Raw genomic sequence first — 12766 nt, 5'->3', positions numbered from 1 at the left:
ACTCTTTGCCTCGAGTGTTATATAAAAGTCAACTCACTGCTCAACAAAAAAAGAGTCAGATACAACTACCAATCAGCCTTTCTGATTTGTTGAAATTAATTTCAGAATTGGATTTTCTAAGCGGGGTGGCCTGCCAAAAAGACATGCTGAAAACCTAAAATCTAATTTGTGTTAAAATTAGCTGAAAATCTGAAGCATTGTTTATAGGCTTGACACTCTTTCTTCTCCCACCCCCACCCCAACACATACAAATGTTTCCCACCAATCCTTGAACTGCAAAAAACAGCTTGGTAAAAATCAGCATCACAGCAAAGACGCAAATAAGGGCTATGTGAGAAACCTTACGATTTCTCAGGAGATTGTTAGTTGTGTAATACCAAAAGGCATCCCATATCTTATTTCCACAGAAACCCTCCAATGGCCAATATTTGGTTTTCCTTTTTTTTGTTAACTATCTAATCTCTTTGCCCTTAATAATAATCAAAATAGCACTTACTACATCCCAGGCCTGTGTTGAGTACTTTGCAAATCTTTACTCTCACTTCATTCTAATATCAATTCTCTCAGGTAAATACTGTTGTTATTACCATTTTATAAAGAGGAAAGCTGAGGCTCAGGGAGATTAAGTAATTTGCCCCAAGTCACACAGGCAGAGAACAGCAAAACGGAAATCCAAACCCAGGTTTGTCAGACCTAAATCCCGTGCTCTTAATCATGAATTTTAATGGCCTGTCCTCATGCTAATTCAAAAGATGATGGAATCCTCATCTTCTCAACTGGCCTTTCAGTAAAATATATTTAGAAAGTGTTTGCCATTTAAACTCACTTAAGGTTCAAAAAGTGATTCTGAAGAGTATACACTATGAGGTTTAAAAATATCTCTTAAGAATTAGGAGCAGTGGCTCATGTTGTAATCCCAGCACTTTGGGAGGCTGAGGCAGGAGGATTGCTTGAGGCCACAAGTTCTAGGATCACTTGAACCCAGGAGTTGAAGGCTGCAGTGAACTATGATCATGATACTGCATTCCAGCCTATGTAACTGAGACCATGTAACTGAGACTGTCTCTTAAAAAAAAAAAATAAGAAAAGAAAAGAAAAGAAAGAAAAAAGGAAAGAATTCCATTGGATACCTTAATAAATTACAGTCATAAGATTTGATCTTTTTTCTGGATTGTCATTTCTTCCCTCTTTTTCTGTTTAAAAATACAAGCACTTACACTATGCTGAGTTATGCAAGCCATGAAATCCAACTCTAGAACTTGGGTTTATAAAAACAAATGAAAGTGTTACAATGGTTGCATGCTTTGCTCTGTTCACAGAGATGAGAACCAAAACAAAATAAAAATAGGTATGTGTCAAGGAAGAATTTGACTTAAAATTTAGGAAAACATCCTGTACCCCAGACTGTAGGCGCCCTGAGGTCAGAGATCCTGTCTTATCTGACTTTTTATCCCCAAAACCCAGGACAGAACTGGCACCTAGTAAGTGCTTGATAACCATTTGCCAAAATGGAGGATGGATGGATGGATGGGTGGATGGATGGATGGATGGATGGATGGATGGATGGATGGATGGACGGATGAGTGGATGGGTATAAGGGTAGATGAGTGGATGGATGAATGGAAGGAGGGATGGAAAATGGATGGTAAGGTGGATAAGTAGATGAATGGATGGATGGAAGGATGCTTATACCAATGGTTAAATACTGAAATTCTCTGTCAAGAACTCATTCCCTATATGTGCCTATGTCTGTTTTCTGGCTGGATATATATTTTTAAACAGTCCATCCTAGATTAGAATAAATGAATGAACTAGCTGCAAAGCCCACTAGCTCTCTGACTAAGGGTCAAATGCAGGCCACTACTGAACTATCGCCTTCCCAAGGACAGGCAAACAAACGCTAGCAACTGTACACTCCATAATTGCCCATTTAACAAACACATGGTGAATGCAAATAATTTTTCTGGAAGGCTGCCCTATCTGTTGGCACCAAAACCTATTTATAATCCTCTCTCCATGTGTCCTTCCTATTCTCGAGTCACTGTGGTGGGAAGCAACATTTATTCACAAGAAAAATACCTTGGGTCAGTAACTAATCCAGAAAACAAGCCTTGCTGCAGCACCATATGACTACAATTGAGAGGCAAAAAAAAAAAAAAAAAGAAAGAAAAAGAAAAGAAAAAAAAGAAAACAAAAAATATCTGGCTTTCCCGAACACTGCAGCTTTGAGGTTGCCGGTCAGAGCTTCTGTCTTTCACCCCAGCAAACACAGGGAGATAGGGACTTCTAAAGACAGGCTATGTGGATAGGGTGAGGTGAAACCCATGTGAAATTCCAGAAAACCCTTCTTCAAAGTGCCTAGGCACTGCAGGGTTCCCAGAAGACTAAAAAGCAGAAAGAAAACTTATAAACAAATAATTTTCCATGTTTAACACAGAGAGAGATAACAGGTAAACAACCAGCAAAAATGCTGAATAAATGCCAGTGTTCTAACAAGCAACAAAATATTCCTTTTACAGTAAGGGTGAGACTGCTCTGCGGTTTTACAAAAGCATTTTTATATAAAATATTATTTCACCTGAGAAAGCTAAGGAAAGGAATGTGAACACTCCATTTTACAAATAAGGGAACCAAGGCTCACTCTCTAAGGTTCAATGACTTGCTGAAGGTCACAGAACCAGGAAGTGGAAATGGACAAGTTTCCTGATTTGGGATTTTTTTCATCTTTCTCTGATATATTTCTCTTTGCTCAACAAAAACATTTGAGGCCGCAAGTTGAGTGCCAGGTTATACCCAGGTAGATTCCAAGCTGGGAACAGATCCCATCTATATGACACTTCCAGATGGGATTTAAGGATTGGAGCCTGAATTCAAGCTGGCTTCCCTCACTCCAAAGCATGTGGGTCCTCCAGGAAGCGATAAGAATTCTCCCAGTATTAAGCCAGCCAGAGACAGAGACAAGAAACCCCACCCACACATCTGGAAACAGATAGGAAACTCAGTGTGGACTCTCACCACTCCATCTTAAAGCCATCTCAGAGATAAGTTTCTGCATCTGAAGGCAAACCCTATGGTGGCCTGAACAGATATAATCTGGTTGTCTTTAGTACTATGAAGAGTGCCTTTTTAAGAAGCAAATTCTCCATTTCTAATTAGTCAAGCATCACAGCTTCTCTTATCAGACTATTATTTTTTAATTGTCCCCCTTTCCTACCCCACCTATCCCAACAAACTTGCTGTGAACAGAGCCCAAATCAAGCATGAAAAAATGATCAGATTGAAATCCTCAAGTCTCTATACCACACCACCATTTTGCCTTTATCAAGGATGATGAGAAAAAATAAAACCCATCCTACAGAGGTCTCCAAATGTGGCTGAGGATTCAAAATAGCACAGGGGGAGACTTTCAGAATGATGCAATATAGGACCAGGCGCTGTGGTTCACACCTATAATCCCAGCACTTTGGGAGGCTGAGGCAGGATTGCCTGATGCCAAGAGTTCAAGACCAGCCCAAGCAACATAGTAAGACCACCCCACCGCCCACCACATCTACAAAAATATTGAAAAAAAATAGAAAAATAAAATAAAATGATGGAACATTAGGGTCCACCTCCAGAGACTCGGATGAGTGAGTGGTCTAGGGGAACCCTGGTATCTGATGCTCATGCTGGGATTATTTTAAAGTACACCAGGTAATTCTGATGATCAGCCTGCCTGAGAACCCTACACCAATACACGTAAATACATCTACATCAGGCAAAATGCTGTCTTGAAAGCTCAGACCTCCACGTGAAGACCCACTAAGGGCCAAACACGAAGTGAGGTATATCCTACACACCATACAATCTCATGTAATCCTTAAAACATCTGCAGGGGTGGCACACTGATGCCCATTTTACAGATTAAAAATAACACGGCTCAGTGAGATATACTGATATTCCCAAGTTCATGCAGCTAAGGATGTTTGAATTTCTAGGCTTTCCCAGGAAGTTCGCTCTGTGCTCCTAAATTGTGTGGAAAAATCCCCTTCTGAGAAAAAGAGCCAAAGCAACTACTAGAATACAGAGATAAAGTATTGGAGAAGCTGGTGCCGGCATAAGGAATTTCTTGATTTAATTTCACATTATTGATTAACATAACTGGGAAAGAAATGCTAGTGGAAACAGACATCCCAATTTTATAAGCTCCAGGAGAGTCGAATTTTCCGGGCACAGAGAGGGTGATAAGATCCTGTCTGAGATTTCACCACCAAGCAGGAAGTAGGCCAAACAATTTCATTAGCCTGTAGTTCAGCCTGCCCCAGCCTGGGTGACCCATTCAGCAGACATGAGCGGGGATAAAGGCAGAAAATGCCCACTGGCAGGGAAACAAGATACGACTCACCAGGCTGGGGACAGAAGAGGCCCATTTCAATCAAAGAGTGGAGTAGACTCAAATCAACTTTCCCTCAGTGGGCATAGAATTAAAGAATCACCGTGGGATCCCCAGAGGACAGAGTGAAGTACTTTGACACCCTTATGGAGGACACCTCCATCCAGCCCTCATTCTCTTAGCAGGATACCATTTCTTCCCAGGATGTGTTGGGGCAGAAGCTAGATGCAGTCACCTTCCTGGAATTAGGTCAGAGCTAAGCGTCAGGAGAGCTAGCTGTCTATGACCACCTCACTCACTCAGTGTATTCTTGGGCAAGTCATTTCACTTTGGGCCCGAGTTTATAAAATAAAGAGGTAAAACGACATCATCTTTGAATTCCTTGCCATCTCTGACAGTACACAAAACCAAGATCCACAGTCACAACCAGGCTGACCAGACAAAGCCTGCATGGGGATTTAATCCCAAAATGCGGACCACAAAGACGGGAGAAAAACCAACCTGCATGTAATCATATTCACCCAGGCTCACCTGTCGTGGGTATGCATTGCAGAAAAGCATGCAGATAAGGAGAAAATAGCAATATGGGAAGGGAAAAGGTGGAGACCCAGAGAAGAAGAATGTTCGCCTTAAAGGTCCCACCAGGGTAGACTCGAATACAATGGCAAATCTCCGAACCTTCCTTTGGATTTCCAAGTCATTCATCTACAAATATGTATTGAGCAACTTCACTGGGAGACAGGACACTGAGATCAACTATTATCCTTATCCTTATTATGATTACTATTCAATTAGGGCAGCTGGAGAAAAAAAGACATGTCTAATTAAGTGATGCTCAGATTCCCTAAATAGATTTTTTAAATCCACCATTAAGATTCAGAATATGTTCTATTCTTTCCCACTGGACTCACATATTCCAAAGGAATATCAGGCAGTCGACTTTAAAACAAATGGACCACGGAGCCTCCAGGGCCAGAGAACAGAAGGGGTAGCTGCACACGCCACCGGCTGCAGACCGTCTGACTTCCTGAGCAGATACAAGCAAAGGCCAAGTGCCCTCAAGCGAATTCAAAAACCCCTGCCATCCCCCCTCCCATGCTGTGAGCCTGGGACAGATTTAGTTCCAGCCACAGAACACTTCACTGCAACAGCTTGATGCACAGGGCTTATCCTGAACATGGCTAGGATCATGCCCCAGGAAGAAGATCCTATGAGTGAACAAAATTACGCCATCCTAAGAATCCCCTTCAACAAGTGCTTTGGAATTTCAGATGCTGGAACAATCTATCCTATAGCAGACTGAGAGGTTTGTTTTTCTTGTTTTGTTTTGTTTTGTTTTGTTTTTAAAAAAAAGGTTATACAAGTGGCTAAGTAGCAGCAGCAGTGGTGCTCCTCCTGACCACCACCCATGTACTAACCCGCCCTTCTTACACTAACAACTGCTGCTCCTACTTAGCAAACTAATCACTAACCATTAGTCCTACTGCCTCTCACTGAATGCACCCACGTCCATTCGTTTAGGCTTATAAAGCATTTACTTCTCCATTAGCTCATGTGGCATGTAAGATCCTGAGAGATGAGCAGAGCAGGTGCCATTGAGCCCATTGGACAGATAAAGAAACTAATGCTCAGTAGTTCAGAGACTCTCCTGAAGCCTCCCAGCTGCTAAGCAGTGAACTGGTTTTGCTACCTCATCCCTTACTGCCTGTAGCATGGGTGTGCAGAAAGACAACAGACAACTTTGATCAGTTCTGACGCCAGCAACTAGGAATGAAGCTGAGACATAAGGAACATGGAGCTCCTGCACCCCGTTCCCTGATGGAGTCCCAGTCCCTTGCACAGCTGTGCCTCCTAAATTAAACGAACGCACTCTCCATAAGTAGTTTCCTAGAAAAACCAGACTACTGTCCTTTAGGAACCAACCCTGCACCTGCAGAAAAGCCTTCAACAAAACCAACTGTGAAGGCTTTGCAGAAACAGTTCTCAGAACAGCTGTCCTGGTCCTGCCACAGCACAGGAAATCATCCCATCTTGGCAAACCCCATTCAACCATGTTTCCATGCTGCAGCCTTAGAGGAATGAAAATATCAATCTGAGCCAAGCGAATCTAACAGGCTATCATGCAAAATGCTGGTGTCAAATCAAGCCTCAACCAGTAATTATCCATCAAGCAGGGCCATAATAACCGGCTCCCTGGGGTCACTTCGCTGGGAGGCAGGGAGGTGGTTACTAAAGAGGGAGTTGGAATTGGACAAGTGACAGCCTTAAGAGAAAGGTGTTCATCTCACTTTTCTAAATTCTTCTACAGGTTAGGGGGTTCTACCCAACCCTCTAACCAAACCTATCCCCACTCAGGTCAAAACCCATCCTGTGGCTGCCTGGAGGCATTTATGATGATGCACCGGGGCAGATCTCCATCTATCATGCTGTGCCCTCCTTTAAGTTTAAAGGAAGTTGGCTTTAGCTAATGGTCTGAAAGGTGCTTCCTTTCCCAACTGCTGTCATTAAACTAGCAAAACATTAATTTAAATTCTTATGGTAAGGGAGTTTCCTGGAAATTCCTTAAAGGAAGTCTGTAATTGACAGTGTGGTTAAACGTCATACAGACAGCACAAAAATCCTTATCAAATACAATTAGTGCAGGCTCAAGTCCCCTTGTAGACAAATAGCACTTTTGTTCATAAGAAGTATTGTGTCATACCCCTGTTTAGGGTTGGGACTATTATGGAGAAAGAAACAGATGCCCGCACGCACGCACACACACACACACACACACCTCCAGGGTCCAGGCCTGGGCCTCAAAGCTCATCATGACATTTGCTCCAACTCTATAATCTGATTGAAGAGAAGAAAGAGTTAAAAAAAAAAAAAAAAAAAGAAAGAAAAAAAGAAAAGATTTTAAGAAAACAATAGTTTCTATTAAAATGCATAACACCATCTTTCGAAGATAAAAGGACTTAGTAGAAACACCATAAACCTCAGAATTACACAGTAAATTGCTTCTTTTGTTTAAGGCAAATTAATATTGGATCACAGATAAAAAATAAATCCTCCCAACATCCCCAGCTAAAGGATGCTATATTCATTATGCAGCTTGGGAGACTGCATGTTGACTATTTTGTAGAAAATGAATGAAGGGTTGGTTATAATCACCTTCCCACTCAAATCTTGTCTCATTACCTGAAGTGTTTTTCCTGCGAAGTGACACACAAATGATTTTCTAGTCTTCGCTTTCTTCTCATAAGCCACCATATGCAGGGCGAGGGAAAGTCCGGGGTGTATTAACTATGCCAGTGAATCTGCCTGGGGTCCTTCAAAGTGCTTCCCAGAACATGGTGCACAGACATTATATTTGCCTAGGTCTTTATCAGAGTCCAACTGAATCTGGCACAAAGGCAACTGACAACCTCTGAATATCCCTTACTGAGCCCATATAATTAGTGAAGGAAATACAGCATGATAACGTGTGTGTCATCCGAATCTTCCCTCCTACTCACGCGCTCCTCTCATACTTGCTAACTCAAAGGTGGTCTTTATTTTTATTTTTTTGAGACAGGGTCTCACTCTCTAACCCAGGCTGAAGTGCAGTGGCACAATCATGGCTCACTGCAGTCTTGAACTCCTGGGCTCAAGCGATCCTCCCACCTCAGCCTCCCAGGTAGCAGGGACTACAGGCATGTGCCACTGCGCCTGGCTAATTTTTTTATTTTTTTGTCAAGTAAGGGTCTCACTATGTTGCCCAGGCTGGTCTTGAGCTCCTGGGCCAAGCTCCCACCTCAGCTTCCTAAAGTGCTGGGATTACAGGCATGAGCCACCATTTCTGGACTCAAAGATGGTCTTGAGTCAGAGGCGGGAACTTCTCACTGCCAAAGTGACCTTAGATCCAAAGTTATCCAGTACAATCCTCAGTGGGAAAAGGCATTGACACGTAGTAGGTATTCAGAAAGTGTTAGACACTACACAAAGAAAAGGGACCAATTATAAAATGTCTGGCTTCATTTCACCAAGCTCATCAGGAGTCAGCTTAAGGAACACCACATCCTTGTCATTCACCTCTATCACTCCGATTCCACGCTCCCTGCACAGATGAAATTCTTCCTGGGGCCAGGTTCCCTGGTCTCTTTTGAGGCAAAATTTCTCTTCCAAGAATTTGGTACAGCCTCTGAAGTAGGGTGAGGGTGTTGGCATCTAGAACTAGGGACTTCAGTGTGGCCAGAGGACAGCCACCTCTGCATCATCACCCGGGAGCTGGTTACAAATGCAGGGTCAGACCCCAGGCCAGGCCTATGGAATCACAACCTGCAACTTAACTCCAACTCCAGGGAATTCCACATGCATCTAAGTGTGAGAAGCTCTGGTCTACAAGTGGCGGTTGCAAACAGGGGTCTGGAAGCCCCTACACCACCCCCTGGTTCTCCAGACATTAAAATTGACAAGCTTCAGAAGGAAGAGGGCACTGATGACCATAAAATGAGGCTGTCAATAGCTTGCTGCTCCCTTGTGTAGACAGACCGGGATTAAATCGGCTTCAAGAGACTCATCCAAGCGTGGATGCAATAAAAGGCTCTGAGGATGGAGCCCAGGAATCCCCCCAGGCGCTGAGCTTTGGGGTGCAGTTTTAATTTCACTGGACAATTCTTGGACTTCTCTTATGGTGCATCCAAGATTTTGCAGACAAAAAAGGCTGCAGAGATCAAATTCCAGCTTCCCCCAGTTACTTAACCACTCAGCCTAGGAATGTTACTAAACCTCTCAAGGCTCTTCCTTCATCTTTAAGTGGCAATAACAGCCATGATGGAGAGGATTTGGAAGGGGGGAAAGAGAATGCATGAAGAGAGCTTAAAGCACATAAGAAGTGCTCAGTAAACATCATTTATTGCCTTTTTACCATTCGTAACTCTAGAAGGAAGAACAAACAGGAACATTTTGCTCCATGATCAACATAGTCACAGGATAAAAGGTAGAGTGGAGGAAATCAATCCAAATGAGCCCAACAGGGAACACAAATTCAAAAACACATTTCTGCTAGGCTCTCCTAATGTGCCCCTTCTGCTTGGTGCCCTGAGCTTCCGTTCCTCTTTACAGCAAGGCATGCCTTTAATTCAGCATGGCCAGTGGTGACTTAGGTATCAACTCATCCTAGGGGCTCCCCCAGGCAAAGAGGCCAATTTTCAATGGATGCCATGTTACCAGGGAGCCTCAGAGGAACAGTATAAAAGGACCTCACTCTTTTATCCGTATATCTCCCCTCCTGGAGTTCAGATGGGCCAAAAGCATGGACTCAGGGGGCTCAGGCATGTTTCATAAGCCTTCAGCCCTCCACTTCCAACCATGCCTAAAAGTGGATGGAATAAATGATGTCCACCTCATTGCTTCACATAAGGGATGATGACTAGCAAGAGAAAAAAATGCAATGAAAAAATTGCAAAGATGACCATTTTAGGAGCTCGTATTTTAACACAAGGATCTGAGCCAATCACATAAATCATATATTTCTCACCAGGATATGAACAGACACCATGCTCTCTGCTGAAGAAAAGGTGAACGGGAGAGAAAAAGAGTCAGGGTCTCTGCTCTCTCAACTAACATTTGCCCCAATTTTGCCCCTAGGGGACATACGACATTGGAGACATTTTTGGTTATCACAACAAGTATCTAGTGAGTAAAGGCCAGGATTGCTACTAAACTGCCTCCATTGCACAGGACAGCTTCCAGCAACAAAGATTTTGTTCAGCCCTAAATGTCAATACTGCCAAGGTTGAGCTTCAACTCTTATCTGCCTGGAACTCCTTCTCTTAACCACTGCACCACATGGTCTCCCTTCGTGTTTCCTATTGTTCTGAAGATAAAATAATTTTTTAAAAACAGGATCATATATCAGATTCCCACAGCTCTGTTGCCAATGCTGAAATTAAAATACACACAAAAATGCTCTGTGCACATTGCTCTCCTTTGACCGTCTCCAATGCTTGCACCCCAAGGCTTTTGAACTTGCTTTTCCCTCTGCCTAAGCAGACTCCCCACTGCCCCAGCCCCATCATGTAGGTTCAGGGCTCACACCCACCTCCTTCACATCACCCATGGCCTTCTCGTATGGCCTTTCCTAACAGTCCACACTCTCTCCCCCTGCCCTTCCATATCATCCATCACCCGGGTCGGGAGTTTTTATTTATCTATTATCTTACTCCTCCCCCTAGACTGTAAGCTCCAGGAGGGCAGGCATTTTCTCCTGTGTCACTGCATTTTCCTCACCACCCCTAACAGTGTCTGGCACACAGCAGGAACTCAAAGGATATTTGGTGAAACAATGATGAATGAATGAATGAATGAACGAATGAATGAATGAAAAAAGAAACTAGCTTTGATTTCTTCCTCAGAAATTTGAGAGCCTTAGCTTTCCCCAAGCTTTAACACCATCGGAGGGAAAGATCTCTGTGTAGAACCCGGTTCATCTTGCTGCAAGATGAACAATAACCACTACAATAACCACTGTTCTACAACAGGAGCTGGCACATTTTTTCCTGTAAAGGGCCAGATAAGTGCCTTCAGCTTCGCAGGCCCATTCAGTCTCTGCAGCAGCTATTCAACTCTGCCATTATCGCACAAAAGTGGCACAGAAAGTACACCAACGAGGGAGCATGGCTGAGTTCCAGCGAAACTTTATTTAAGGACATTGAAATCTGAATTTCATAGACTTTTCATGTGTCAAGAAATATTGTTCTTCTTTTGATTTTTTTTCCCAACCATTTTAAAATGTAAAACAATTCTTAGCTCACAGGCGATACAAAAGCGGGAGATGGGCTAGATTCAGTCATGAATTTAAAGATGGTTCATTCAATAATATGACACCACATTAAAACAGCCCAGAGTCCTTTCACAATGGCCATCTCATTCATCCTCAGAACGACCCTAACAGGTTGGTTATTCATATCCTTCTTTACCCCAGTTTACCACTGAGGAAACTGAGGCACAAAGTGACACATTGATATACTTCAGATATTTGTCCCCCTCCAAATCTCATGTTAAAATATGATCACCAATGTTGGACATGGGGCCTAGTGTGTCAATGGGGGCAGATCTTGCCATCCTGGGGTAATGAGTGACTTGTCGCTCTATTAGTTCCCATGAGAGCTGATTGTTAAGAAGAGCCTGGCACCTCCTTCCCCTCTCTCTCTTGCTCCCTCCCTCACCATGTGGTAAGCCAGTTTTTCTTTGCCTTCAATCCTGAGTGGAAGCTTCCTGAAGCCCTCACCAAGAGCAGACACTGACATCATGCTTCGTGTACAGCCTGCAGAACCGTGAGCCAAGTAAACCTCTATTTCTTTTTTCTTTTTTTTAGAGAAATGTTGTAAAGCTTAGCACATCCCAGCACCAGTAATGGTATGGAGTCATAGCAGCAGGGACAGGCAGGTGACCCCCACAGAGTCTCACATGGCGAAGAGGATGAGGAAGGCAACCATCAAACAGAAGAGCCCCATAACCTCAGACAGGGCAAAGCCCAGAGTGGCATAGAAGAAGAGCTGCTACTTGAGAGACAGGTTTCTGGCACAGCCAATGATCACGCTGCCAAACACCGTTCCAATGCCAGCCCCTGAACCACCCACACCAACCGTGGCTGCCCCAACACCAATAAACTTGGCTGCTGTGCCAATGTCCCAGGAGACAACACTGTTCTGGAACTCCCATGTGGCCAACTGGAGTAGGGAACTGCTGTAGGAGGGCTGTTTAGATGAATTCTCTGGGCTATTCAAGAAGGAGGCAGACACAGGCCTGATTAGACCCCTGGTACCACAGTAGACCAGAGCTAGAGAAATGAGTAGTGCCCCGGGGGTCTGCGTTTTTTAAGTCTGCACTCCCACTGCCCTGCAGCCCCTGCTAAGCCCACAGCACTTGCCCAGCTCTAACCCTCTCTTCTTTAAAAATGATTCAGCCTCAGGTATTCCTTTATAGCAACACAAGCAGACTCAGACAGTGACTTATCCAAGGTTGCCGAGACTTGGCCTTCTGATGCCACTGCCAGAATTCTTCCTGCACTTAGTGTACTGTCTTGAAACCTTGCCAATAACGAATACAAAGACCTCAACTAATCCATCACCGATTCAGAGAACAGCAGGGAGTATTCCAGTGAATCGAGCACTGGAATCAGCAAAGATTCTTGTGTGAAGACACAAATACCAAATCAACAAGAGGATCACTGGGCCTCATCCATCTTATGGCACAGATGGTCAGTCAACTCGCCTTGGAGAAAGAAAAGGTGGAGACCAGCATCCTCCTGCCCTTTGGTGTTACAGGAAAAAGTTAATGACACAGAAAATTGGTTGTGTTGCCCAGGATTGCAAACGAGAATCTTAAAGTTGAAGGCTTCATAATAAACACACAAGGGTTATATGTTAG

The 12766-nt window shown here is 43.6% G+C and overlaps 1 protein-coding gene and 1 pseudogene across 2 annotated transcripts in view; both read right to left on the bottom strand.

Annotated features, from left to right (window-relative positions):
• The window catches only part of CHST11 (carbohydrate sulfotransferase 11), a 308317-nt gene that overhangs the window by 238069 nt on the left and 57482 nt on the right, over nucleotides 1-12766 (bottom strand). The window lies entirely within an intron of this gene.
• Nucleotides 11724-12213, bottom strand: LOC134732088 (ATP synthase F(0) complex subunit C1, mitochondrial-like; annotated as a pseudogene).

The sequence above is a fragment of the Symphalangus syndactylus genome, chromosome 13, assembly GCF_028878055.3.
Source record: "Symphalangus syndactylus isolate Jambi chromosome 13, NHGRI_mSymSyn1-v2.1_pri, whole genome shotgun sequence".
Lineage (NCBI taxonomy): Eukaryota > Metazoa > Chordata > Mammalia > Primates > Hylobatidae > Symphalangus > Symphalangus syndactylus.
The sequence above is the reverse complement of the archived record's forward strand: the minus strand, read 5'-3'. Positions and strand labels throughout refer to the sequence as shown.